General features: G+C 42.5%; 1 long non-coding RNA gene across 1 annotated transcript; it reads left to right on the plus strand.

Annotated features, from left to right (window-relative positions):
• Positions 1-16,739: 16,739 nt before the first annotated feature.
• LOC123102683 (uncharacterized) lies at positions 16,740-23,706 on the plus strand. The gene is made up of 3 exons (XR_006449126.1): positions 16,740-16,939; positions 17,056-17,239; positions 19,847-23,706. It is a non-coding gene; the product is annotated as an uncharacterized lncRNA (long non-coding RNA).
• Positions 23,707-27,311: the final 3,605 nt, after the last annotated feature.

Here is a 27,311-nt window from a genome sequence, read left to right on the forward strand (position 1 = left end):
AAAAGTCAACATACCAAGTACCCATCACAAACCCTTATCTCCCGCATTTCATTATTTGCCATTTGCCTCTCGTTTTCCTCTCCCCCACTTCACCCTTGCCGTTTTATTCGCCCTCTCTCTCTAACCTCCCTCTCTTTCACTATTTGCTTCTTTTTGCCCGTTTCTTTTTTGCTTGTGTGTTGGATTGCTTGCTTGTCACGATGGCTCAAGATAACACTAAATTGTGTGACTTTACCAATACCAACAACAATGATTTTATTAGCACTCCGATTGCTCCTCTTACCGATGCTGAATCTTGTCATGAAAGATCCGTTTTCCGGCCTTCCTAGTGAAGATGCTGCTACTCATCTAAATAGTTTCGTTGATTTGTGTGGTATGCAAAAGAATAAAGATGTGGATAATGATATTGTTAAATTGAAGCTATTTCCTTTTTCGCTTAGAGATTGTGCTAAAGCTTGGTTTTTGTCTTTGCCTAAAAATAGTATTGATTCGTGGAATAAGTGCAAAGATGCTTTTATCTCTAAGTATTTTCCTCCCGCTAAGATCATCTCTCTTAGAAACGATATTATGAATTTTAAGCAACTTGATCATAAACATGTTGCACAAGCTTGGTAGAGGATGAAATTAATGATACATAATTGCCCTACTCATGGTTTGAATTTGTGGATGATTATACAAATTTATTATGCCGGATTGAATTTTGCTTCTAGAAATCTTTTAGATTCGGCCGCGGGAGGAACTTTTTTGGAAATCACTTTAGGAGAAGCTACTAAAATCCTAGATAATATTATGGTTAATTATTCTCAATGGCACACTGAAAGATGTACTAATAAAAAAGTGCATGTGATAGAAGAAATTAATATTTTGAGTGGAAAGATGGATGAACTCATGAAATTATTTGCTAATAAAAGTGTTTCTTTTGATCCTAATGATATGCCTTTGTCTACTTTGATTGAGAATAATAATGAATCTTTGGATGTGAATTTTGTTGGTATGAATAATTTTGGTAACAACACGTATAAAGGAAACTTTAATCCTAGGTCTTATCCTAGTAATTCCTCTAATAATTATGGTAATTCCTACAACAATTCTTATGGAAATTATAATAAGATGCCCTCTGATTTTGAATCTAATATTAAAGAATTTATTACTTTGCAAAAGAATTTCAATGCTTTGATTGAAGAGAAATTGCTTAAGATTGATGAGTTGGCTAGGAACGCTGATAGAATTTCTCTTGATGTTGATTCTTTGAAACTTAGATTTATTCCACCTAAGCATGATATCAATGAGTCTCTCAAAGCCATGAGAATTTCCATTGATGAGTGAAAATAAAAAACCGCTAGGATGCGTGCTAAGAAAGATTCCTTTATAAGAGCGTGTTCTTCTAGTTTCCATGAAAATAAAGATGAAGATCTAAAAGTTATTGATGTGTCCCCTATTAAATCATTGTTTGCAATATGAAACTTGATAATGATGGGACTGATTATGATCCACCTTTACCTAGAAGGCGTTCCAAAAATTTGGAGTTTTTAGATCATGATGCTAAATTTGATAAGAGTGGGATTGAAGAGATCAAAACTCTAGATGTTAATGAACCCACTATTTTGGATTTCAAGGAATTTAATTATAATAGCTGCTCTTTGATAGATTTTATTTCCTTGTTTCAATCGGTGCTAAATTCTCCTCATGCTTATAGCCAAAACAAAGCTTTTACTAAACATATCATTGATGCTTTGATGCAATCTTATGAAGAAAAACTTGAGTTGGAAGTTTCTATCCCTAGAAAAATTTATGATGAGTGGGAACCTACTATTAAAATTAAAATTAAATATCATGAATGCTATGCTTTGAGTGATTTGGGTGCTAGTGTTTCGACGATTCCAAAGACTTTGTGTGATTTGTTAGGTTTCCGTGATTTTGATGATTGCTCTCTAAACTTGCACCTTGCGGATTCCACTATTAAGAAACCTATGGGAAGAATTAATGATGTTCTTATTGTTGCAAATAGGAATTATGTGCCCGTATATTTTATCGTTCTTGACATAGATTGCAATCCTTCATGTCCTATTATTCTTGGTAGACCTTTCCTTAGAACGATTGGTGCAATTATTGATATGAAGGAAGGAAATATTAGATTCCAATTTCCGTTAAGGAAAGGCATGGAACACTTTCCTAGAAAGGAAATTAAATTACCTTATGAATCTATTATGAGAGCCACTTATGGATTGCCTATCAAAGATGGCAATACCTAGATCTATCCTTGCCTTTTTTTATGCCTAGCTAGGGGCGTTAAACGATAGCGCTTGTTGGGAGGCAACCCAATTTTATTTTTATTCCTTGCTTTTTGATCCTATTTAGTAATAAATAATTTATCTAGCCTCTGTTTTTATTGTGTTTTTTTGTGTTTAATTAGTGTTTGTGCCAAGTAGAATCGTTGGGAAGACTTGGGGAAAGTCTTGTTAATCCTGCTGTAAAAAACAGAAACTTTAGCGCTCACGAGAAATGCTGCCATTTTTATTTGGAAAGTTCTATTTAGTTAATTCTTTCTGAAGATTATTAATAGATAAATTCCTCACGTCCATAAATTTATTTTAGAATTTTTGGGGGTTCCAAATATTGCGCTAGCTACAGATTACTACAGACTGTTCTGTTTTTGACAGATTCTGTTTTTTCGTGTGTCGTTTGCTTATTTTGATGAATCTATGGCTAGTAAAATAGTTTATAAACCATAGAAAAGTTGGAATACAGTAGGTTTAACACCAATATAAATAAAGAATGAGTTCATTATAGTAACTTGAAGTGGTCTTTTGTTTTCTTTCGCTAACGGAGCTCACGAGATTTTCTACTTTGAGTTTTGTGTTGTGAAGTTTTCAAGTTTTGGGTGAAGATTTGATGGATTATGGAACAAGGAGTGGCAAGAGTCTAAGCTTGGGGATGCCCATGTCACCCCCAACATAATCTAAGGACACTTAAAATCCAAAGCTTGGGGATGCCCCGGAAGGCATCCCCTCTTTCGTCTACTTCTATCGGTAACTTTACTTGGAGCTATATTTTTATTCACCACATGATATGTGTTTTGCTTGGAGCGTCTTGTATGATTTAAGTCTTTGCTTTTTAGTTTACCACAATCATCTTTGCTGTACACACCTTTTGAGAGAAACACACATGATTCAGAAATTATTAGAATACTCTATGTGCTTCACTTATATCTTTTTGAGTTATATAGTTTTGCTCTAGTACTTCACTTATATCTTTTAGAGCGCGGTGGTGGATTTGTTTTATAAAAACTATTGATCTCTCATGCTTCACTTAGATTATTTTGAGAGTCTTAAATAGCATGGTAATTTGCTTAAATAAGCCTAATATGCTAGGTATACAAGATTAATAATAAAATTCTCTTATGAGTGTGTTGAATACTAAGAGAAGTTCGATGCTTGATGATAGTTTTGAGATATGGAGGTAGTGAAGGAAATATGCCCTAGAGGCAATAATAAAGTTATTATTTATTTCCTTATATCATGATAAATGTTTATTATTCATGCTAGAATTGTATTAACCGGAAACATAATACATGTGTGAATACATAGACAAACAGAGTGTCACTAGTATGCCTCTACTTGACTAGCTCGTTAATTGAAGATGGTTATGTTTCCTAACCATGAACAAAAGAGTTTTTATTTGAATTAACAGGATCACATCATTAGAAGAATGATGTGATTGACATGACCCATTCCATTAGCTTAGCACCCGAACGTTTAGTATATTGCTATTGCTTTCTTCATGACTTATACATGTTCCTATGACTATGAGATTATGCAACTCCCGTTTGCCGGAGGAACACTTTGTGTGCTACCAAACGTCACAACGTAACTGGGTGATTATAAAGTATCTCTACAGGTGTCTCCAAAGGTACATGTTGGGTTGGCGTATTTCGAGATTAGGATTTGTCACTCCGATTGTCGGAGAGGTATCTCTGGGCCCTCTCGGTAATGCACATCACATAAGCCTTGCAAGCATTGCAACTAATGAGTTAGTTGTGAGATGATGTATTACGGAACGAGTAAAGAGACTTGCCGGTAACGAGATTGAACTAGGTATTAAGATACCAATGATCGAATCTCGGGCAAGTAACATACCGATGACAAAGGGAACAACGTATGTTGTTATGCGGTCTGACGGATAAAGATCTTCGTAGAATATGTGGGAGCCAATATGAGCATCCAGGTTCCGCTATTGGTTATTGACTAGAGACGTGTCTCGGTCATGTCTACATTGTTCTTGAACCCGTAGGGTCCGCACGCTAAAGGTTTCGATGACAGTTATATTATGAGTTTATGAGTTTTGATGTACCGAAGGAGTTCGGATTCCCGGATGAGATTGGGGACATAACGAGGAGTCTTGAAATGGTCGAGATGTAAAGATCGATATATTGGATGACTATATTCGGACATCGGAAAGGTTCCGAGTGATTCGGGTATTTTTCGGAGTACCGGAGAGTTAAGGGAATACGTATTGGGCCTTATTGGGCCAAACGGGAAAGAAGAAAAAGAGCCTCAAGGGTGGCCGCACCCCTCCCCTTGGTCTGGTCCGAATTGGACTAGGGAAGGGGGGCGCCCCCTTCCTTCCTTCTCCTTTTCCCTTCCTCTTTTCCTATTCCGTATGGGAGGTGGAATCCTACTAGGACTAGGGAGTCCTAGTAGGACTCCACACTTGGCGCGCCCCTCCTAGGGCCGGCCTCCTCCCCCTTGCTCCTTTATATACGGGGGCAGGGGGCACCCATAGACACACAAGTTGATCCACTTGATCATATTCTTAGCCGTGTGCGGTTCCCCCTTCCACCATAATCCTCGATAATATTGTAGCGGTGCTTAGGCGAAGCCCTGCGACGGTAGTACATCAAGATCGTCACCACGCCGTCGTGCTAACGGAACTCTTTCCCGACACTTTGCTGGATCAGAGTCCGGGATCGTCATCGAGCTGAACGTGTGCTAGAACTCGGAGGTGCCGTAGTTTCGGTGCTTGATCGGTCGGGCCGTGAAGACGTTCGACTACATCAACCACGTTGTGGTAACGCTTCCGTTGTCGGTCTACAAGGGTACGTAGATCACACTCTCCCCTCTCGTTGCTATGCATCACCATGATCTTGCGTGTGCGTAGGAATTTTTTTTAAATTACTACGTTCCCCAACAGTGGCATCCGAGCCTAGGTTTTATGTGTTGATGTTATATGCACGAGTAGAACACAAGTGAGTTGTGGGCTATATAAGTCATACTGCTTACCAGCATGTCATACTTTGGTTCGGCGATATTGTTGGACGAAGCGGCCTGGACCGACATTACGCGTACGCTTATGCGAGACTGGTTCCCCCGACGTGCTTTGCACAAAGGTGGCTAGCGGGTGAAAGTTTCTCCAACTTTAGTTGAACCGAGTGTGGCTACGCCCGGTCCTTGCGAAGGTTAAAACAGCACCAACTTGACAAACTATCATTGTGGTTTTGATGCGTAGGTAAGATTGGTTCTTGCTTAAGCCCGTAGCAGCCACGTAAAACTTGCAACAACAAAGTAGAGGACGTCTAACTTGTTTTTGCAGGGCATGTTGTGATGTGATATGGTCAAGACATGATGCTAAATTTTATTGTATGAGATGATCATGTTTTGTAACCGAGTTATCGGCAACTGGCAGGAGCCATATGGTTGTCGCTTTATTGTATGCAATGCAATCGCGCTGTAATGCTTTACTTTATCACTAAGTGCTAGCGATAGTCGTGGAAGCATAAGATTGGCGAGACGACAACGATGCTACGATGGAGATCAAGGTGTCGCGCCGGTGACGATGGTGATCATGACAGTGCTTCGAAGATGGAGATCACAAGCACAAGATGATGGTGGCCATATCATATCACTTATATTGATTGCATGTGATGTTTATGTTTTATGCATCTTATCTTGCTTTGATTGATGGTAGCATTATAAGATGATCTCTCACTAATTATCAAGAAGTGTTCTCCCTGAGTATGCACCATTGCGAAAGTTCTTCGTGCTGAGACACCACGTGATGATCGGGTGTGATAGGCTCTACGTTCAAATACAACGGGTGCAAAACAGTTGCACACGCAGAATACTCAGGTTATACTTGACGAGCCAAGCATATACAGATATGGCCTCGGAACACGGAGACCGAAAGGTCGAGCGTGAATCATATAGCAGATATGATCAACATAGCGATGTTCACCAATGAAACTACTCCATCTCACGTGATGATCGGACATGGTTTAGTTGATTTGGATCACGTAATCACTTAGAGGATTAGAGGGATGTCTATCTAAGTGGGAGTTCTTAAGTAATATGATTAATTGAACTTAAATTTATCATGAACTTAGTCCTGGTAGTATTTTGCAAATTATGTTGTAGATCAATAGCTCGCGTTGTTGCTTCCCTGTGTTTATTTTGATATGTTCCTAGAGAAAATTGTGTTGAAATATGTTAGTAGAAATGATGCGGATTGGATCCGTGATCTGAGGTTTATCCTCATTGCTGCACAGAAGAATTATGTCATTGATGCACCGCTAGGTGATGGACCTATTGCAGGAGCAGATGCAGACGTTATGAACATTTGGCTAGCTCAATATGATGACTACTTGATAGTTTAGTGCACCATGCTTAATGGCTTAGAATCGGGACTTCAAAGACGTTTTGAACGTCATGGAGCATATGAGATGTTCCAGGAGTTGAAGTTAATATTTCAAGCAAATACCCGAGTTGAGAGATATGAAGTCTCCAACAAGTTCTATAGCTAAAAGATGGAGGAGAATCGCTCAACTAGTGAGCATGTGCTTAGATTGTCTGAGTACTACAATCGCTTGAATCAAGTGGGAGTTAATCTTCCAGATAAGATAGTGATTGACAGAATTCTCTAGTCACCATCACCAAGTTAGTAGAACTTCGTGATGAACTATGATATGCAAGGGATAACGGAAACGATTCCCAAGCTCTTCGTAATGCGGAAATTGACGAAGGTAGAAATCGAGAAAAACATCAAGTGTTGATGGTAGACAAGACCACTAGTTTCAAGAAAAGGGCATAGGGAAGAAGGGGAACTTCAAGAAGAACAACAAGCAAGTTGCTGCTCAAGTGAAGAAGCCCAAGTCTGGTCCTAAGCCTGAGACTAAGTGTTTCTACTGCAAAGGGACTGGTCACTGGAAGCGGAACTACCCCAAGTGATTGGCAGATAAGAAGGATGGCAAAGTGAACATAAGTATATTTGATATACATGTTATTGATGTGTACGTTACTAGTGTTTATAGCAACCCCTCAGTATTTGATACTAGTTCAGTTGCTAAGATTAATAACTCGAAATGGGAGTTGCATAATAAACAGAGACTAGTTAAGGGTGAAGTGACGATGTGTGTTGGAAGTGGTTCCAAGATTGATATGATCATCATCGCACACTCCCTATACTTTCGGGATTAGTGTTGAACCTGAATAAGTGTTATTTGGTGTTTGCGTTGAGCATGAATATGATTTGATCATGTTTATTGTAATATGGTTATTCATTTAAGTAAGAGAATAAATTGTTGTTCTGTTTACATGAATAAAACCTTATATGGTTACACACCCAATGAAAATAGTTCGTTGGATCTCGATCGTAGTGATACACATAATCATAATATTGAAACCAAAAGATGCAAAGTTAATAATGATAGTGCAACTTATTTGTGGCACTGCCGTTTAGGTCATATTGGTGTAAAGCGCATGAAGAAACTCCATGCTAATGGTTTTTTGGAATCACTTGATTATGAATCAGTTGATGCTTGTGAACCATGCCTCATGGGCAAGATGACTAAAACGCCGTTCTCCGGAACTATAGAGCGAGCAACTGACTTATTGGAAATAATACATACTGATGTATGAGATCCGATGAGTGTTAAGGCTCGTGGCGGGTATCATTATTTTCTGACCTTCACGGATGATTTGAGCAGATATGGGTATATCTACTTAATGAAACACAAGTCTAAAATATTTGAAAAGTTTAAAGAATTTCAGAGTGAAGTGGAGAATCATCGTAACAAGAAAATAAAAGTTTCTACGATATGATCGCAGAGGTAAAATATTTGAGTTACGAGTCTGGCCTTCAGTTAAAACAATGTGAAATAGTTTCACTACTCACGCCACCTGGAACACCACAGCATAATGGTGTGTCCAAACATCATAACCGTACTTTATTAGATATGGTGCGATCTATTACGTCTCTTACCGATCTACCAATATCGTTTTGGGGTTATGCATTAAAGACAGCTGCATTCACGTTTAAAAGGGCACCATCTAAGTCCGTTGAGACGACATAATCTGAACTGTGGTTTGGCAAGAAACCAAAGTTGTCGTTTTTAAAGTTTGAGGTTGCAATGCTTATGTGAAAATGTTTCAACCTGATAAGCTCAAACCCAAATCGGAGAAGTGCGTCTTCATAGGATACCCAAAAGAAATTGTTGGGTACACCTTCTATCATAGATCCGAAGGCAAGATATTCTTTGCTGAGAATGGATCCTTTCTAGAGAAGGAGTTTCTCTCGAAAGAAGTGAGTGGGAGGAAAGTAGAACTTGATGAGGTAACTGTACCTGCTCCCTTATTGGAAAGTAGTTCATCACAGAAATCTATTCCTGTGACTACTAGACCGATTAGTGAGGAAGCTAATGATGATGATCATGTAACTTCAGATCAAGTTACTACCGAACCTCGTAGGTAAACCAGAGTGAGATCCGCACCAGAGTGGTACGGTAATCCACTTCTGGAGGTCATCTTACTTGACCATGACGAGCCTACGAATTATGAGGAAGCGATGATGAGCCCAGATTCCGCGAAATGGCTTGAGGCCATGAAATCTGAGATGAGATCCATGTATGAGAACAAAGTATGGACTTTGATTGACTTGCCCAATGATCGGCGAGCCATTGAGATTAAATGGATCTTCAAGAGGAAGACGGACGCTGATAGTAGTGTTACTATCTACAAAGCTAGAATTGTCGCAAAAAGGTTTTCGACAAGTTCAAGGTGTTGACTACGATGAGAGTTTCTCACTCGTATCTATGCTTAAGTCTGTCCGAATCATGTTAGCAATTGCCGCATTTTATGAAATCCAGCAAATGGATGTCAAAAATGCATTCCTGAATGGATTTCTGGAAGAAGAGTTGTATATGATGCAGTCGGAAGGTTTTGTTGATCCAAAAGGAGCTAACAAAGTGTGCAAGCTCCAACGATCCATTTATGGACTAGTGCAAGCCTCTCGGAGTTGGAATAAACGCTTTGATAGTATGATCAAAGCATATAGTTTTATACAGACTTGCGGTGAAGTCTGTATTTACAAGAAAGTGAGTGGGAGCACTTCAACATTTCTGATAAGTATATGTGAATGACATATTGTTGATCGGAAATAATGTAGAATTATTCTGCAAAGCATAAATGAGTATTTTGAAAGAAGTTTTTCAAAGAAAGACCTCGGTGAAGCTGCTTACATATTAAGCATCAAGATCTATAGAGATAGATCAAGACGCTTGATAAGTTTTTTCAATGAGTACATACCTTGACAATATTTTGAAGTAGTTCAAAAATAGAATAGTCAAAGAAAGAGTTCTTGGCTGTGTTACAAGGTGTGAAATTGAGTAAGACTCAAAGCCCGACCACGGCAGAAGATAGAAAGAGAATGAAAGTCATTCCCTATGCCTCAGCCATAGGTTCTATAAAGTATGCCATGTTGTGTACCAGATCTATTGTATACCCTACACTGTGTTAAGCAAGGGAGTACAATAGTGATCTAAGAGTAGATTACTGGACAGCGGTCAAAATTATCCTTAGTGGAATAAGGAAATATTTCTCAATTATGGAGGTGACAAAAGGTTCGTCGTAAAAAGTTATGTCGATGCAAGTTTTGACACAGATCTGGATGGCTCTAAGTCTCGATCTAGATACATATTGAAAGTGGGAGCAATTAGTTAGAGTAGCTCCGTGCAGAGCATTGTAGACATAGAATTCGCAAAATACTTACGGATCTGTATGTGACAGACCCGTTGACTAATATTATCTCACAAGCAAAACATGATCACACCTTAGTACTCTTTGGGTGTTAATCACATAAACGATGTGAACTAGATTATTGACTCTAGTAAACCCTTTGGGTATAGGTCACATGACGATGTGAACTATGGGTGTTAATCACATGGTGATGTGAACTATTAGTGTTGAATAACATGGCGATGTGAACTAGATTATTGACTCTAGTGCAAGTGGGAGACTGAAGGAAATATGCCCTAGAGGCAATAATAAAGTTATTATTTATTTCCTTGTATTAACCAGAAACATAATACATGTGTGAATACATAGACAAATAGAGTGTCACTAGTATGCCTCTACTTGATTAGCTTGTTAATCGAAGATGGTTATGTTTCCTAACCATGAACAAAACAGTTGTTATTTGAATTAACGGGATCACATCATTAGAAGAATGATGTGATTGACATGACCCATTCCATTAGCTTGGCACCCGATCGTTTAGTATGTTGCTATTGCTTTCTTCATGACTTATACATGTTCCTATGACTATGAGATTATGCAACTCCCGTTTGTCGGAGGAACACTTTGTGTGCTACCAAACGTCACAACGTAACTAGGTGATTATAAAGGAGCTCTACAGGTGTCTCCAAAGGTACATGTTGGGTTGGCGTATTTCGAGATTAGGATTTGTCACTCCGATTGTCGGAGAGGTATCTCTAGGCCCTCTCGGTAATGCACATCACATAAGCCTTGCAAGCATTGCAACTAATGAGTTAGTTGTGAGATGATGTATTACGGAACGTGTAAAGAGACTTGCCGGTAACGAGATTGAACTAGGTATTAAGATACCGACGATCGAATCTCAGGCAAGTAACATACCGATGACAAAGGGAACAACGTATGTTGTTATGCGGTCTGACCGATAAAGATCTTCGTAGAATATGTGGGAGCCAATATGAGCATCCAGGTTCCGCTATTGGTTATTGACTAGAGACGTGTCTCGGTCATGTCTACATTGTTCACGAACCCGTAGGGTCCGCGCGCTTAACGTTTCGATGACAGTTATATTATGAGTTTATGAGTTTTGATGTACCGAAGGAGTTTGGAGTCCCGGATGAGATCGGGGACATAACGAGGAGTCTCGAAATGGTCGAGACGTAAAGATCGATATATTGGACGACTATATTCGGACATCGGAAAGGTTCCGAGTAATTCGGGTATTTTTCGGAGTACCGGAGAGTTACGGGAATATGTATTGGGCCTTATTGGGCCATATGGGAAAGAAGAAAAAGGGCCTCAAGGGGGGCCACACCCCTCCCCTTGGTCTGGTCCGAATTGGACTAGGGAAGGGGGGCGCCCCCTTCCTTCCTTCTCCTTTTCCCTTCCTCTTTTCCTATTCCATATGGGAGGTGGAATCCTACTAGGACTAGGGAGTCCTTGTAGGACTCCACACTTGGGCGCCCCTCCTAGGGCCGGCCTCCTCCCCCTTGCTCCTTTATATACGGGGGCAGGGGGCACCCATAGACACAAAAGTTGATCCACGTGATCATATTCTTAGCCGTGTGCGGTGCCCCCTTCCATCATAATCCTCGATAATATTGTAGTGGTGCTTAGGCGAAGCCCTGCGACGGTAGTACATCAAGATCATCACCACGTCGTCATGCTAACGGAACTCTTCCCTGACACTTTGCTGGATCGGAGTCCGGGGATCGTCATCAAGCTAAACGTGTGCTAGAACTCGGAGGTGCCGTAGTTTCTGTGCTTGATCGGTCGGGCCGTGAAGACGTTCGACTACATCAACCGCGTTGTGCTAACGCTTCCGCTGTCGGTCTACAAGGGTACGTAGATCACACTCTCCCCTCTCGTTGCTATGCATCACCATGATCTTGCGTGTGCGTAGGAATTTTTTTTTTGAAATTACTACGTTCCCCAACAGGTAGTGATATTAAAGTTGTGCTAGTTGAGTAGTTTTGAAATTGAGAAATACTTGTGTTGAAGTTTGCAAGTCCCGTAGCATGCACGTATGGTAAACGTTATGTAACAAATTTGAAACATGAGGTGTTCTTTGATTGTCCTCCTTATGAGTGGCCGTCGGGGACGAGCGATGGTCTTTTCCTACCAATCTATCCCCCTAAGAGCATGCGCGTAGTGCTTGGTTTTTGATGACTTGTAGATTTTTGCAATAAGTATGTGAGTTCTTTATGACTAATGTTGAGTCCATGGATTATACGCACTCTCACCCTTCCATCATTGCTAGCCTCTTCGGTACCGTGCATTGCCCTTTCTCACACTGAGAGTTGGTGCAAACTTCATCGGTGCATCCAAACCCCGTGATATGATACGCTCTTTCACACATAAACCTCTTTATATCTTCCTCAAAACAGCCACCAAACCCACCTATTATGGCATTTCCATAGCCATTCTGAGATATATTGCCATGCAACTTTCCACCATTTCGTTTATCATGACACGTTCATCATTGTCATATTGCTTTGCATGATCATGTAGTTGACATCGTATTTGTGGCAAAGCCACCGTTCATAATTTTTCATACATGTCACACTTGATTCATTGCATATCCCGGTACACCGCCGGAGGCATTCATATAGAGTCATACCTTGTTCTAGTATCGAGTTGTAATCATCGAGTTGAAAATAAATAGAAGTGTGATGATCATCATTTAATAGAGCATTGTCCCAATAAAAAAGAGAAAGGCCAAATAAAAAAATGAAGGCCCCAAAAAAGAAATAAAAAGGGACAATGCTAATATCCTTTTTCCACACTTGTGCTTCAAAGTAGCACCATGATCTTCATGATAGAGAGTCTCTTGTTTCGTCACTTTCATATACTAGTGGGAATTTTTCATTATAGAACTTGTCTTGTATATTCCAACAATGGGCCTCCTCAAGTGCCCTAGGTCTTCGTGAGCAAGCAAGTTGGATGCACACCCACTAGTTTCTTTTGTTGAGCTTTCATACATTTATAGCTCTAGTACATCCGTTGCATGGCAATCCCTACTCCTTGCATTAACATCAATCGATGAGCATCTCCATAGCCCATTGATTAGCCTCGTTGATGTGAGACTTTCTCCTTTTTGTCTTCTCCACATAACCCCCATCATTATACTCTATTCCACCCATAGTGCTATATCCATGGCTCATGCTCATGTATTGCTTGAAGGTTTATAAAGTTTGAGATTACTAAAGTATGAAACAATTGCTTGGCTTGTCATCGGGGTTGTGCATGATGAGAGCATTCTTGTGTGACAAAAATGGAGCATGACGAAACTATATGATTTTGTAGGGATGAACTCTCTTTGGCCATGTTATTTCGAGAAGACATAATTGCTTAATTAGTATGCTTGAAGTATTATTATTTCTATATTAAACTTTTATCTTGAATCTTTTGGATCTGAATATTCATGCCACAATTAAGAAGAATTACATTGAAATTATGCCAAATAGCATTTCACATCAAAAAATCTGTTTTTATCATTTACCTACTCGAGGACGAGTAGGAATTAAGCTTGGGGATGCTTGATACGTCTCCAACGTATCTATAATTTTTGATTGCCCCATGCTATATTATCTACTGTTTTGGACATTATTGGGTTTTATTATAAACTTTTATGTTATTTTTGGGACTAACCTATTAACCGGAGGCCCAGCCCAGAATTGCTGTTTTTTTTTCTTATTTTAGGGTTTCGAAGAAAAGGAATATCAAACGGAGTCCAAACAGAATGAAACCTTCAGGAACATGATTTTCTCACTGAACATGATCCAGGAGACTTGGACCCTACGTCAAGCAACCAACGGCGAGGCCACGAGGTAGGGGGCGCGCCTACCCCCCCCCCCCCCCCCCCAGGCGCGCCCTCCACCCTCGTGGCCCCCCTGTTGCTCCACCGTCGTACTTCTTCCTCCTATATATACCTACGTACCCCCAAACAATCAGATACGGAGCCAAAACCCTAATTCCATCGCCGTAACTTTCTGTATCCACGAGATCCCATCTTGGGGCCTGTTCCGGAGCTCCACCGGAGGGGGCATCAATCACGGGGGGCTTCTACATCAACACCATAGCCTCTCCGATGAAGTGTGAGTAGTTTACCTCAGACCTACGGGTCCATCGTTATTATCTAGATGGCTTCTTCTCTCTTTTTGGATCTCAATACAAAGTTCTCCCCCTATCTTGTGGAGATCTATTTGATGTAATCTTCTTTTGCGGTGTGTTTGTTGAGACCGATGAATTGTGGGTTTATGATCAAGTTTATCTATGAACAATATTTGAATCTTTTCTGAATTCTTTTATGTATGATTAGTTATCTTTGCAAGTCTCTTCGAATTATCAGTTTGGTTTGGCCTACTAGATTGATCTTTCTTGCAATGGGAGAAGTGCTTAGCTTTGGGTTCAATCTTGCGGTGTCCTTTCCCAATGGCAGTAGGGGCAGCAAGGCACGTATTGCATTGTTGCCATCGAGGATAACAAGATGGATTTTTTATCATATTGCATGAATTTATCCCTCTACATCATGTCATTTTGCTTAAGGCGTTACTCTGTTCTTATGAACTTAATACTCTAAATGCATGCTGGATAGCGGTCGATGTGTGGAGTAATAGTAGTAGATGCAGGCAGGAGTCGGTCTACTTGTCTTGGACGTGATGCCTATATACATGATCATACCTATATATTCTCATAACTATGCTTAATTCTGCCAATTGCTCAACAATAATTTGTTTACCCACCGTAAAATACATATGCTCTTGAGAGAAGCCACTAGTGAAACCTATGGCCCCCGGGTCTATCTTCATCATATTAATCTTTCAATACTTAGTTATTTTCATTGCCTTTTATTTTACTTTGCATCTTTATCATAAAAATACCAAAAATATTATCTTATCATATCTATCAGATCTCACTCTCGTAAGTGACCGTGTAGGGATTCACAACCCCTTATCGTGTTGGTTGCGAGGATTTATTTGTTTTGTGCAGGTGCGAGGGACTCGCGCGTAGCCTCCTACTGAATTGATACCTTGGTTCTCAAAAACTGAGGGAAACACTTATGCTACTTTGCTGCATCACCCTTTCCTCTTCAAGGGAAAACCAACACAGTGCTCAAGAGGTAGCAGCGGCGAGGAGCTGGACCGTGCCTGGGCCATGCCGGTACAAGCCGTGGCCGTGCAACTCGCGAACCGCATCTCCAAGGTTCTCTCGATTAGATTGGCGTCAGTCATCGACTCCATCATCTCACCGACGCAGATGGCATTCCTGAAGTCGAAGTGCATCCACGACAGCTTTCTTTTCGTACAGAACTCCGTCCACGCCCTTCACCGTCGCAAAACGCCGGGCCTACTAGTTAAGTTAGACATAGCAAAGGCGTTCGACTCCGTCTCCTAGGAATACCTGCTGGAGCTGCTCCAACAGCTAGGGTTTAGTGCACGATGGCGGGACTGGGTGGCTCGCCTGCTCGTCTCGGCTTCTTTAGCGGTCTCTCTCAACGGTTCGGTTGGCCCAAGCATCCTCCATCACCGTGGGTTACGCCAGGGAGACCCGCTCTCCCCCTTCCTCTTCATTTTGGCAATCGACCCACTGCACCACCTCATCACGGCAGCGGTAGATCATCAGCTGTTACATCGCCTCCCGGGCCACGACCTGGCGCTTCGTGTAAGCCTCTACGCTGACGACGAAGTTATCTTCATAAACCCTAGACGAGAAGAGGTAGATTCTCTGCTGCACATCCTTAGCGACTTCGGCGAGGCAACGGGGCTCTGCATCAACCCGGCCAAATCCACGGTCTCGCTGATCCGTTGCGAGAACATCAACGTCGAGGAGGTGCTCCAGGGTTTTGCAGGCTCCATCGCTCCCTTCCCAATCAAATACCTTGGGTTGCCGGTCTCTACGGGACGCCTTCGCTTGGTCCACCTCCAGTTCATCATCGACAGAATCAAGGCAAGGCTTGCGGGCTGGAAGGGCAAGCTGCTACCGATGGCCGGCCGCCGCGTCCTCGTGCGATGCCCAGGCCTCCTTGCTCCGTCGGGGCACAGACCGCCGGCCAGTTGACCTTGCAGTTGGCGCCCGAAACCTCGTCGTCCTGGCACCAGAGGAAACGTCACCTGGATCTGCCAGGGCTGCCTCTCGCAGCAATTCCCAAGGCTGTTCAGCTACTCGCGGCGCAAGAACAGATCAGTGCGGGAAGCCCTCGGTGACGACACTTGGATCCACGACCTAGCCCACGGCAACAACAACCATCTCCTGCCGGACGCCCTTGCCCTTCATCGCCTGCTCCAGGGGACGGACGCGCAGCTGCAGCCATGAGTGCCAGACGACCTGATGTGGTGCAGAGCCAACTCAAGAAAGTACACAGCAAAATCGGCCTACCTGGCGTAGTTCTAGGGTAGAATGGCGACCCATTTTGACCGTTTGGTGTGGAAGGCCTGGGCGCCGGGCAAAATCAAAATATTTGTCTGGTTTCTCCTCCGGGATCGGCTCTGGTGCAATGACAGACTCCAGCGGCGAGGCTGGACAAACGCTTACTTCTGCCAACTCTGCATCAGAAACCTGGAGTCATCGCACCACCTCTTTTGGAGCTGCCAAGAAGCCGAACGAGTGTGGGCCGAGCTCGGACTGCTGGGGGTGGGGGGGGGGGGGGGGTGTTTTAGATGGGACCCCACAGTTTAGATGGAACGAGTGTGGGCCAAGCTGGGACCCCACAGTTTAGATGCACGACTCTGGCCCGATCCCCTTTCTCATTTCCTTATTCACTCTGCTCACTCCAAAATTGATGCTACTCGATAGCTCCCATCAGCTCGCTCTCTTGATTTGCTGCCTTGAGGTCGTTCGTGCTCACCTGTAGCCACGTCCGCAGCTGGTGCTTCCAGTGTGGCCATCGACCGCGGTTGGTATGGTTCCTCGTATCCTAGGATTTTGAAAGGCGGTGGAGGGATAGTAGGCCCCAAGGATCAACTGCAGCAAGGAGGAGGCGTGGTGATTGACCTGCAAGGTGCCGTTGTTGTAGGTGTCCGTGCAATTGATTTGGGCGTGGATATCGTCTCCCGCAGCTTGCTTGGATCCAGCTTGAGTGTTATCCCCAAGTGCGCAGGCTAGGCACATCGTCGGTATTCCCGCTCGAGGTAGCCGGCAACATCGTCGTCATCCTCCACGGCGTCAACAATCTCCGAAGTTCGAAGTCCGACCTGCAGGTCCCCCTTCTTATTTTCTTAGTCATATATTTCCCTTTTTTATTTTTAATCTATTATCGAATCACCTAGAGCATCATATCTCAATTTCATCCAAATAGTAAGTGGCTTACCACACATACCATGTGGTTTTTTCTTAACATTTTGATGTGTTTGTGCGATCCAACCAATACAATGTAATTAAGAAATGCTTGTTATTGGTAAATATTTCATCATTTTTCTTTCAAATTTTGGAAAAACTTGCGAGTCTTTTTGTAAGTGCTCTATAATTGTTGAATGAGGTAGATACTAATAAGTTTTTTTTTTCGAGAAAACGCAAAGGACCTTTGCATTTCATTTCATGGAAAAGGTAGAACAATCCTCCTAGGAGGTAAGCAGTACATAGAAAAGCACAAAATCAGTGGACATCCCAGGTTGTGGGCAGAACAACCCGAAGTCCCTGGGCTCCTGCTTTAGCCCAACACCGGGTCTCGTCCTTGATCCTATCCACTAGTGATTCGATGGATGGCGTGGCGTTGTCGAAGACACACGCGTTCCTGTGCTTCCATAGCATCCAGGGCACAAGCAGCGCGATGGATTTGAGGGCCTTCCGATGCGCCGGCGGCGCGAGCTCTTTCGCGCTCAGCCACCACTCCATGACCGTGTGCTCCTGATCGGGGACTTGGACCGAGATACTAATAAGTTAGTTCTGTAAAAATGTAAGTATATGTGTGAGCAGACACACCAATGCAAATTAGTACATTCGATTGACCTATGGTGAAGGTACTCAATGATGATAGGATTCTTTTTATATTATAGAAAATACAACTTAAGGCGTATTGTTAATTTGTTTATGCCCCCTTCACTTTTTTCCGGGCTTGGGACCGGCATTGGCAATGTTAGGCATTAATATTCAACAAACTTTAGAAATAATTAGTACATTTGTGATTAGCCATAGTTTTAATATTTCCCAAGGAAAAATAAGGTTTAATTACTAAATATGAAAATAGGTATGATCGCATTGTACATATGAAATATAGCAATCTCCTGATGCTCTCACTATTGGTTTGCACTAAATAATAAGATTGTGTAATAAAATATCACATAATATATATGTCAATGTTTGGTAGTGATGAACCATTTGGACCAAATGTTGATGCATGTTTGCAATACTTTGGCATGTTAGTAGACTATATTCGTCCTACCATATCATGTTAGCATAGTTAAGTCGGTATTTATTTTTAGGATAGTTTGAAGTGTAACAATTTTTTACTTAATTATATGTGACTTTCGTGTAACGAAATTGAAAGAATCTTTTGTTCCTTGGATTCCCAGTACGACTTTTGATAAACTATTTCAAAATAATAAAATGTACATGAGCATACCTCTTCAATTCTTCCGTTGAGATATTCCATCTGAAGCTTACCGACAGTCTAAAAAATGCAGCTCACTTTAAAATTCTCCATGTACTCCAGTAGGTAAGGTCTTGAATAACGGTTGGGATGGTGTTTGTGAATCCATCATGTTGTTCTAGCAAGGTAGATGCACATATGTTGCCTAAGCGTCTTTGTGCTACCTCATTAAACATGAGAAACGTTGTGTTGCTATCTCATCGCTTACCTTGAGTTTACGTATGTACCTAATATGATGGAGAGTATACTCACTGTATATCTACATTTTCAGCCACTCGTTACATGAATTGCAAATAGTTACCATATTCCTTTCTTGTCGCAGAAGCAAACTTTGCATACAATGTACCACCAACCTTATCATTTATAATCTCATAAATTCTTGCTCTTGTTGTGCATACAAATTATTAATTTAATAGCAGACAGTCAGATCAGATAATGCTACAATATTAGAAAAAGGTATATTATAGCAGAGACAAATCTTTTTTAGCATCATCATACCGCAATTCTATCATTGCCCCAATGTTTTTCTGTTAAAAAACATTTGTTGTTAAGTTTTTCCTTTGGTGCTTTCATCAACTTCCATCATTGTTTTATAAACATCTCTTTCAAAATAAATTACATGCATTTATTGTGTGCAACACTAACCCTGTTATGGATAAACGATTAAGAACATTGGATTTGGGGGGTATTGAAAAGAGTTTAAATTTCTCACTTTTAATTTCTTTGATAAAATTTGGAGTGACAATCATGATCTTCTCTTTCTGCAAAACCTCCATTTACCATATTTGTTAAAATATTTCCCCATAGAGCAATCCATATATTCTCACCACCGAAAGAATTTAACCATGTAAAAGTAATGTTAAAAGTTTATATGTGTAATTTGAATATCTGACTCTAGCAAAAGGGCTTAAATCTCGCGGATGTTTCAACTTTGCTCTCTCCTTGTCCACCTGTTTTTTCTGTAGTTTCTCTATTGGTTTCATCATGGTAAGCAACCCAATGATATCTCCACATAAACATATTTATAAATCTAGTTCATTTGAACTTGTTCTCCAATATATATAAATCTCGTTGAACTGAACATGTTTTACCAATATTTACCCTACTCTCTCTGGTATCTCCATCAGCAACTTATTTATTGATCAAGTGTCGTTTATCCATTAATACATTCATCAATTTGGCATACAATGAATCATGCAAATGACTTGATTTCGTGCAGAAGATGATACCTGCTAGAGGTGTTGTTGTTTTTGGACGCCGGACGGAGTTAATACTGTAGGTTGCGACGTCGCTGGCTAGTGTTGATCAGACAATCCTCAATATTACATACAATGTTCTTGAAGCACAATATTGATAACTGAAGTAAAGGTAAGTGTCTTACCTCTTGCTAACTTGAAAATCCTTCTCTGGTGACTTTCACAACACTTGTAAGCCAAGTAATCATTTCTGGCATGGCTTCTTCACCAGGATAAAATATTAGGCATAACATCTCACTATAAAGAACTTCACAACTGCACAAAGAAGAACTATGCATTGCTAGGTAGTTGACATATATTTCTTTAAAGTAGTGCAGCTGACAAAACAATTATTAGCTTTGGGAGTTATCTTGAGCATCAAACTTCTTGCATCAAACTATATGGACTATTTGCGAGTCTGACTAACAAATACATACATTTGTCAAATTAAACTTTTGGGGCAGAAAAGTATGTGGACTGAGATGTCTATCAGTACTCTAATCTAGTAGTGAATCAATAGTTTTTTCTCCGATGCATATGCATATTTTGTTTTAATGTACCATTGTGATAGAAAAGAAACATGGTGTGCTTCATTGTCGATACATCATATTTTGGCAATGCACAAATCAACTTATATATGTGCTATTAATTAGAGAATAGAGGAGTTCGAAGAAAACAATGAAGACACATAGATTGGCCCCCGCCCCCGCGTCGCCCAGCTCGGGTGGCACGGGGGAACCCTAGCCGCAGCGAGCGAGGCCCCTCCCCTGCCCTCACCTAGCGCCGCCGCTGTCGGAGGGCCGGCCGGCGAAGCCGTGCCGGACCCCAGGAAGGTGGCGGCGGGGCGGATCTGATCCTCACGCCCCCAATCCCCCACCTGCAACCCACCACCCACATATCCCCCTCCTGGCGGCTGCCTGCTGGCCCGGTGACGCCAGCTCCGGTCCCTCGCCGGCCTGGCCCTCGCCGCTCCGGCCAGCGTTGCCCTTCCCCCTCCGCCCGCCCTTGGCCGCTGCGGACGCCCCCCTCGCGCGCACCTCCTCTCCGCCCGCGCCCCGCGTCCCCGAGATCCCGTCTGGCGTCTCTTGGGTGCCCTCCACCAACCGCTGCCCAAACTTGCCGGCCGGCGGCAGATCCGGCGCTCTTGGCCTTGCCATGGGCGCCCCCCTTTGCAACCTCCCTCTCCACGATGGCGTGACCCAGCCCTGCTGGTATTGTTGCCGGGCGTGAGGCCTACGGCTGGAGGTGGAGGCGTCCGCGGCCTGCCTTTCGTGCAGGCGCCCCCCTTCATCTCCGGTGGCCCTCCCTTTCCCCGAGTCACGGTGACAGCTCTCGTGTGGAGGCATCGGTGCTTCTGTGGTGTGGCTGGCACGGGCTCCTCGCGGCGGATCATTGCTGGTGCTGCTCCGGTCCCGGTTGCCTGGGGCCCGCGTCTCTCCGGTGTCCCCTGCTACCGGCGTCCTCTGCCGGGCAGCTCCGACCTCGGCGACCATGTGGCTGCGTCCCCTCCAGCTCACTCGGCTTGCCGACGTCACGGCGGCTAAGGCCACGGCAGCTCAGATCTACGTCCCTCCAGTCCTAGCTTGCCGGCGCTGCTGGACGCCGCCGCCCCAGATCTGCTCGCGAGGTTTTGCTTCGTCTCCAGCCCTACCCTGTATGCCTCAAGGCTCCACCTTTTGCCAGATCCAGTGCTCGTGGGTTCGTGGGCGATGCCACCCACCGACGGCAAGTGCAGCCCTGCCAACCCCCTCCAGACATGGTAGTTCCGACCAACTTTGGCTTCCACAACTTCAATTCCGGACTAGGCGGCTATGGGATTGCTCAGCTTCAGGCCAGGGAGAGATCCCTGCTCGTCTTGCGGTGCTGGCAGCGGCGGCGCCCGCGGGTGTCGCTTCCTTCTTGGAGGCGCTGTCAAGGTCTTCAGCTGCGCCCCTCTTCGAGCTCAGGGGAAACCCTAGGTCCGACTCCCTCGGACCGGATATCGATGGCGTCCCGGCGTCGTCTTCCTTCTTGAAGGCGTTATCTTGCGAGCTCGCGGTGTCCCTGATTCTGGCTTGGTAGATGTTGGAATTCTTGTGTTGGTTCGGCGTTGCCGCTTGGTTCGGGTTTGGTAGGTCTAGTTGTGATGTATCCTCCGTTCGGGCCGAGCATCCCCTTCTCTCTGCTCCGGGCACCATGTTCACGCCTGCCCGCGTCCGTGTCATGTGTTGTACCCCCTTTGTACTCATTCTACTTCTTCTATCAATGGAAAGATACGCAAGCTTTGCGTATTCGCGAAAAAAAAGAAAACAATGAAAGGGGGTATATGCAAATGATGGGTGCTATATCTTCGTAATGCATATGAACTTCTAGGTGTGCTACAAAGTATTATTAATTAAAGAACAGAACAAATCCTAGAAAAAAGAGGAGGTTGATGTGACAGTCACCAGTCACCTGAGAGGGGCTAGCGCAGCGCAATCAGGGCCGGCCCCGGGCCAGGGCAGCAGGGGTGACGGCCCGGGGCCCAGTCATATTAGGGGCCCCGACCTAGTGCTGCTATATATAGATATGGGCCTTGATGAAATGCTAAATAAAAAAGAAAGATTCTGTAGGCAGGGAGGCCTATCTCCAGCAGAAGCCCAACTGTGAAGGCAGGCAGGCACGCACACGGGCACAAGGGCAGTTGCTCAGAAAAAAAAGGGGGCACAAGGCCAACAACAACCCGCTGAGAATGAGACCACAATTGAGGAAAACAATGCCCATATGAGACTCCTATAAATATTTGAGTGGCTGTGAGAATCCTGCAAGTGTAGATGAACAAGGATCTTCTCCTTTTGATATCTATGACCCTAGAAACTGGGACACTCTTGACAATAAATCAAGAGATATTCTGATTATAAAAAGGGCATACAAGGGAACAAAATCTTGTGTTTGAAATAGACTACATTTATCTTGACAGTTTCATTTCATGATTTTGCATCAAAAAATGCACAGAGCCGTTTCTCATGATTACTGGAGGCTTGGAGGTTCGCTAGTATGTCATTTCTTTTCTGTTATGCTCCATGACTTTTATGATGTTTGATTTACACCTAAAGTATGAAATTGTTATTTATGACTTGGAGTGATATTTACCAAGGAAAATTACCGTTGTTTATTATAGCTTTGCAATATATTTTTTATCAATGTATGGAATCAATTTTTTCCTCCAATGCTGTCACTGGGCCCATTCATTTGAGTTCGCCCCGGGGCCCCCGAAACTCCAGGACCGGCGCTGAGCGCAATTCCAATGAAGATGGTGGACATGCTAGGGAACGCTAGTTCCTATATACTGATTCGTCCAGTCCGACACCTGCGTCCAGCAGCCGTCCATGCTTGTGATGGAAGAGGCCGGTGTTCAGCCCCTGGTGAAGGTCGTGAAGTTCATGGTGTACCTCTGAGTCCAAGCCGTCGCTATGTGGATGGAACTTCAAAATCCAAGACATCGTGTACGTCTGCGTCCAAGTTGTCGCTATGTTGGATGGAACTTCAAAATCCAGGGCATCATGGAGTTGTGGAGAAGAACAATGCTAGGATTCTCTCGAGGAAGTTTTTTCTCTCGAGGGAGTTTTGGTGCATGGGTGGAGCAGGAAACCCCAATGATATCTTCAAGCAGATATTTATTTCCAGTAAAATATGGGTACGGAGGACAACTTCCTTTTTTGAGTTGGGATGTAATTTTATTCTTTTTCATACCTTCCTATGTAAGGGACGTGAACGGTCTTTTTTAAAAGATCTTCCTATGTATGGGATCTGAGAGATCCGATTCTACTTCCTTTTTTGAGTTGGGATGTAATAATTATGGGATTTTTAAAGATCTTCTTGTGTATGGGACGTGAGCGGGCGTGAATCATTTTTTTAAAGAGCTTCCTATGTAGGGACTTGACTGGGCGTGGGGTGCATTAATGAAATTCATTGGCTGATATCTAATTAATGATAATGGCTTATTAGATTCAACAGTTAGATCATGAGATTTATGTTGTGGGATGGTCTAATAGCCCAACCTAGGCCCTGTTTGGTTCATAAGTCCTAGGACTTTTTTTAATCCCAACTTATAAGTCCTAAGTCCCTAAAAAGTCCTTACCTGTTTGGTTTCTGAGACTTATAAGTCTTTATAAGACCATATTACAACTATAAGTCTCTATAAGTCCCTCCTTGAGTCTTATTTCATATGTTCCAAATGCTCACTTTAAGTCCCTATAAATCCCTCCTATTTGATTTAGATGGGACTTATAGGGACTTATTTAAGTCCCTAGACCAATAAGTCTCTAGAAACAAACACCCTCCTATTTGCTTTTTTGACTAATTGTGGGATGGTTTGATAGCTCAAACCTGTTGGGATCGTGATATTTAAAGGTCCAACCAGTTGAGATGTGACCGCATGAGCCCATCTGGTTTACGAAGATCTAATAGTTGTATCTGATTGATTAGAAATAGACACATCGAATTAAAGGTCAGATATTTCTAATTATTGTGAAATTTTCTAAGTTAATTATCTTTATTCTAATGACCCCGTCAAGTAATTTTTATAGATAAATAGATAATATAATGGACAAGACCCAACCATAAGCTCAGCGCCAGATCGTTTAGTTATTTGGTACAGCTTTCTTCATGTCAAGTTTCTTCGACCATGAGATCATGCTACTCATGGATATCGAAAGAATACTTTTTGTGCTATCAAACGTCACTTCGTAAATGGATGATTATAAAGATGCTCTATAGGTATCTCCGAAGGTGTCTGTCAGGTTGCATGGATCGATACTGGGATTTGTCGCTCCATGTGATGGAGAGATATCTTTGGGCCCATTCGGTAATACAACATCATAAGAAGCTTCATGTGACTAATGAGTTTGGTCATGGGATCTTGTATTACGAAACGAGTAAAGAGACTTGCCTGTAACAAGATTGAACTAGGTATGAAGATACCGACGATCGAATCTCGGGCAAGTAACGGATCGCTGGACAAAGGAAATTGCATACGGGATTGACTGAATCCTTGACATCGTGGTTCAATCGAGAAAGATCTTCCTCAAATATGTAGGAATCAATATGGGCATCTAGGTCCCGCTATTGGTTATTGACCCGAGAGGAGTCTCGGTCATGTCTGCATGTTCCGAACTCGTAGGGTCGCACACTTAACGTTCAGTGGCGCTAGGTTACTATTAAGACATTAATAGTGAAAAGTATGAAGGTTGTTTGGAGTCTCAGATGGGATACGGGACATCACGAGGAGCTCCGGAATGATCCGGAGGTAAATATTTACATATGAAAAGTTGTTTTCGGGGTTCCAGAAAAAGTTCGAGTTTTTTCGGTATTGTACCAGAAAAGTTCTAGAAGGTTCGGAAGTGGGGCCCACCTGCATGGGGGCCCACATGAACATGGGTAGTGCAAAAAGTCACCACAACCCTAGTCTTGGTGCACCAAGAACCTCCCTTATAAAGTAATAGTATCATATCCTGAAGGGATAAGATCAGGATCCCTAAAAAAGGGGATAGCGATCGATGGGGAAGGAAAGGAGGGATTTCCTTCCTCCCCTTTGACCAACGACCCAAGGGCCTTGAAGGGCAAGCCACCAGCCCCCTCCATGCCTATATAAAGGTGGGGTGAAGGGGGCGTTGGGGGCAGCCACCATTCGACCCTTGAACGTTACCTCTCCCAACTCCTCCCACGTTTCATCGATATGCGCTTGGCAAGCCCAGCTGGAATTCCGCTGCCACCACCACCACACCATCGTGTTGGTTCAGATCTCATCTACCGCCTCTCCCTCGCTTTCTGGATCAATAAGGAGAGGACTCTGCCTAGCCATACATGTGCTAAACTCGGGGGTGCCGTCCATTTGGCACAAGATCGGATTAGATCGTGATTGGATCGTGAAGAGTACAACTACATCAACCGCGTTACGATGCTAACGCTTCCGGTCTACAAGGGTATGTAGACACACTCCCGTCTAATTGCTATACATCTCCTAGATTGGATCTTGGATGTTTCGTAGGAATTTTTTTGATTTTCATGCTTCGTTCCCCATCAGTTCTCATTGGAGTTCTCCACAATCTTCCTTAGAGATTGGACTTCAAGTCGAAATTGTGTTGCATAATGCCTTTCCGCTTGAAGTTGAGACTGAAGAATTCAAACTGATTCAGGCAACGAATTATGTGAGCTTGTGTGACTGCTAGTCTCGACTAACTTGAACACTGCATCAAGACATGACTTTGGGGTTGTCTCACTATCTTCAAGATATTTTACTTTCTTTGCTGCAATATATATTGGGTTTATCTTACAACCTTCAGCAGGCTTGTGCATGCCATCAGGCATATATATCAACCTGAAACAAGCAGATAGATCAATTTTTTTGCATGTATATAAACAACGATGGTAACTGCACTGTCAATTCCATCCAAATTCATACTACAAAATAAAGAGACAATTCAAAATGTTAATAGCATAATTTGGCATTGTTCATAATACGGGGAGTTTCACCACACTACTGGATTACATATCAACAAAACAGGCATAGATGCAGGGCAAAATACAATCATTGTATCTCTTTTGGTTAATGTGCATGGCATGTTGTTCATATCATTACCCACATCAGTAAGATAAAGCAGGAAATGACAAGGTGCAAATGTGGGCAGCTTCACCACACACTGAATTATAGATCAACAAAACCAAGCATACATGTAGGTATAAAGAAAATCATTTGATCTGTATTGAATAATGTGCATGGTATGAATAATGAATTTGGTTTTATGACTAAAACTTGGAACCTACAGTTGTTGCGAATATGCATTTCGATAGAAACAACAAACTAAATAGCAGTTGAGATGATATGGAGTATGAGCAAATTAAACAGCAGTTGAGGATAAACGCTTCAGAAGGACTGATTTACATTAACAGTTAACACCAGCTCTATAATGACCTTCTCCATGTCAAGGGAAGGATAACTCAAGAATTTCAGCACAAAATCTTGTTCATAAGCATTGCTTGTACTCTACATTTTGTAGAGGGTAACTATAGATATGATAATACTGGAACGAATAGAGGATAATGAAGATAACATGCAGATTGATGCTACATAATCAACTACCTATCCATGTAAGTACAAGCGTCACAAGACAAAATGTACTGACAAAGCAATGTGCTACACTTCTGCACTGGCATTGTATGTGTATTTAGCTTTTTAGTAAGATTAAATATAGATATGATATTTCTTTAGTAAATGGTGGGCGAGGGAGATAACATGTAGAGTAATGCTACACAATGAACCACTCCCTATTTCCCATAATATAAGAGTGTTTTGTACACTCTGTACAAAACACTCTGTTAATGTAAGTAAAGTGATACAGGACGTTCGGTCCTTACAAGAGGACTGCAGAGCTAAACCTCTTTAAAAGCATCAGTTGATTCTAAATTTATGTAGGAGCCAATACAGATCTT

Source organism: Triticum aestivum, chromosome 5A, assembly GCF_018294505.1.
Source record: "Triticum aestivum cultivar Chinese Spring chromosome 5A, IWGSC CS RefSeq v2.1, whole genome shotgun sequence".
Classification (NCBI taxonomy): domain Eukaryota; kingdom Viridiplantae; phylum Streptophyta; class Magnoliopsida; order Poales; family Poaceae; genus Triticum; species Triticum aestivum.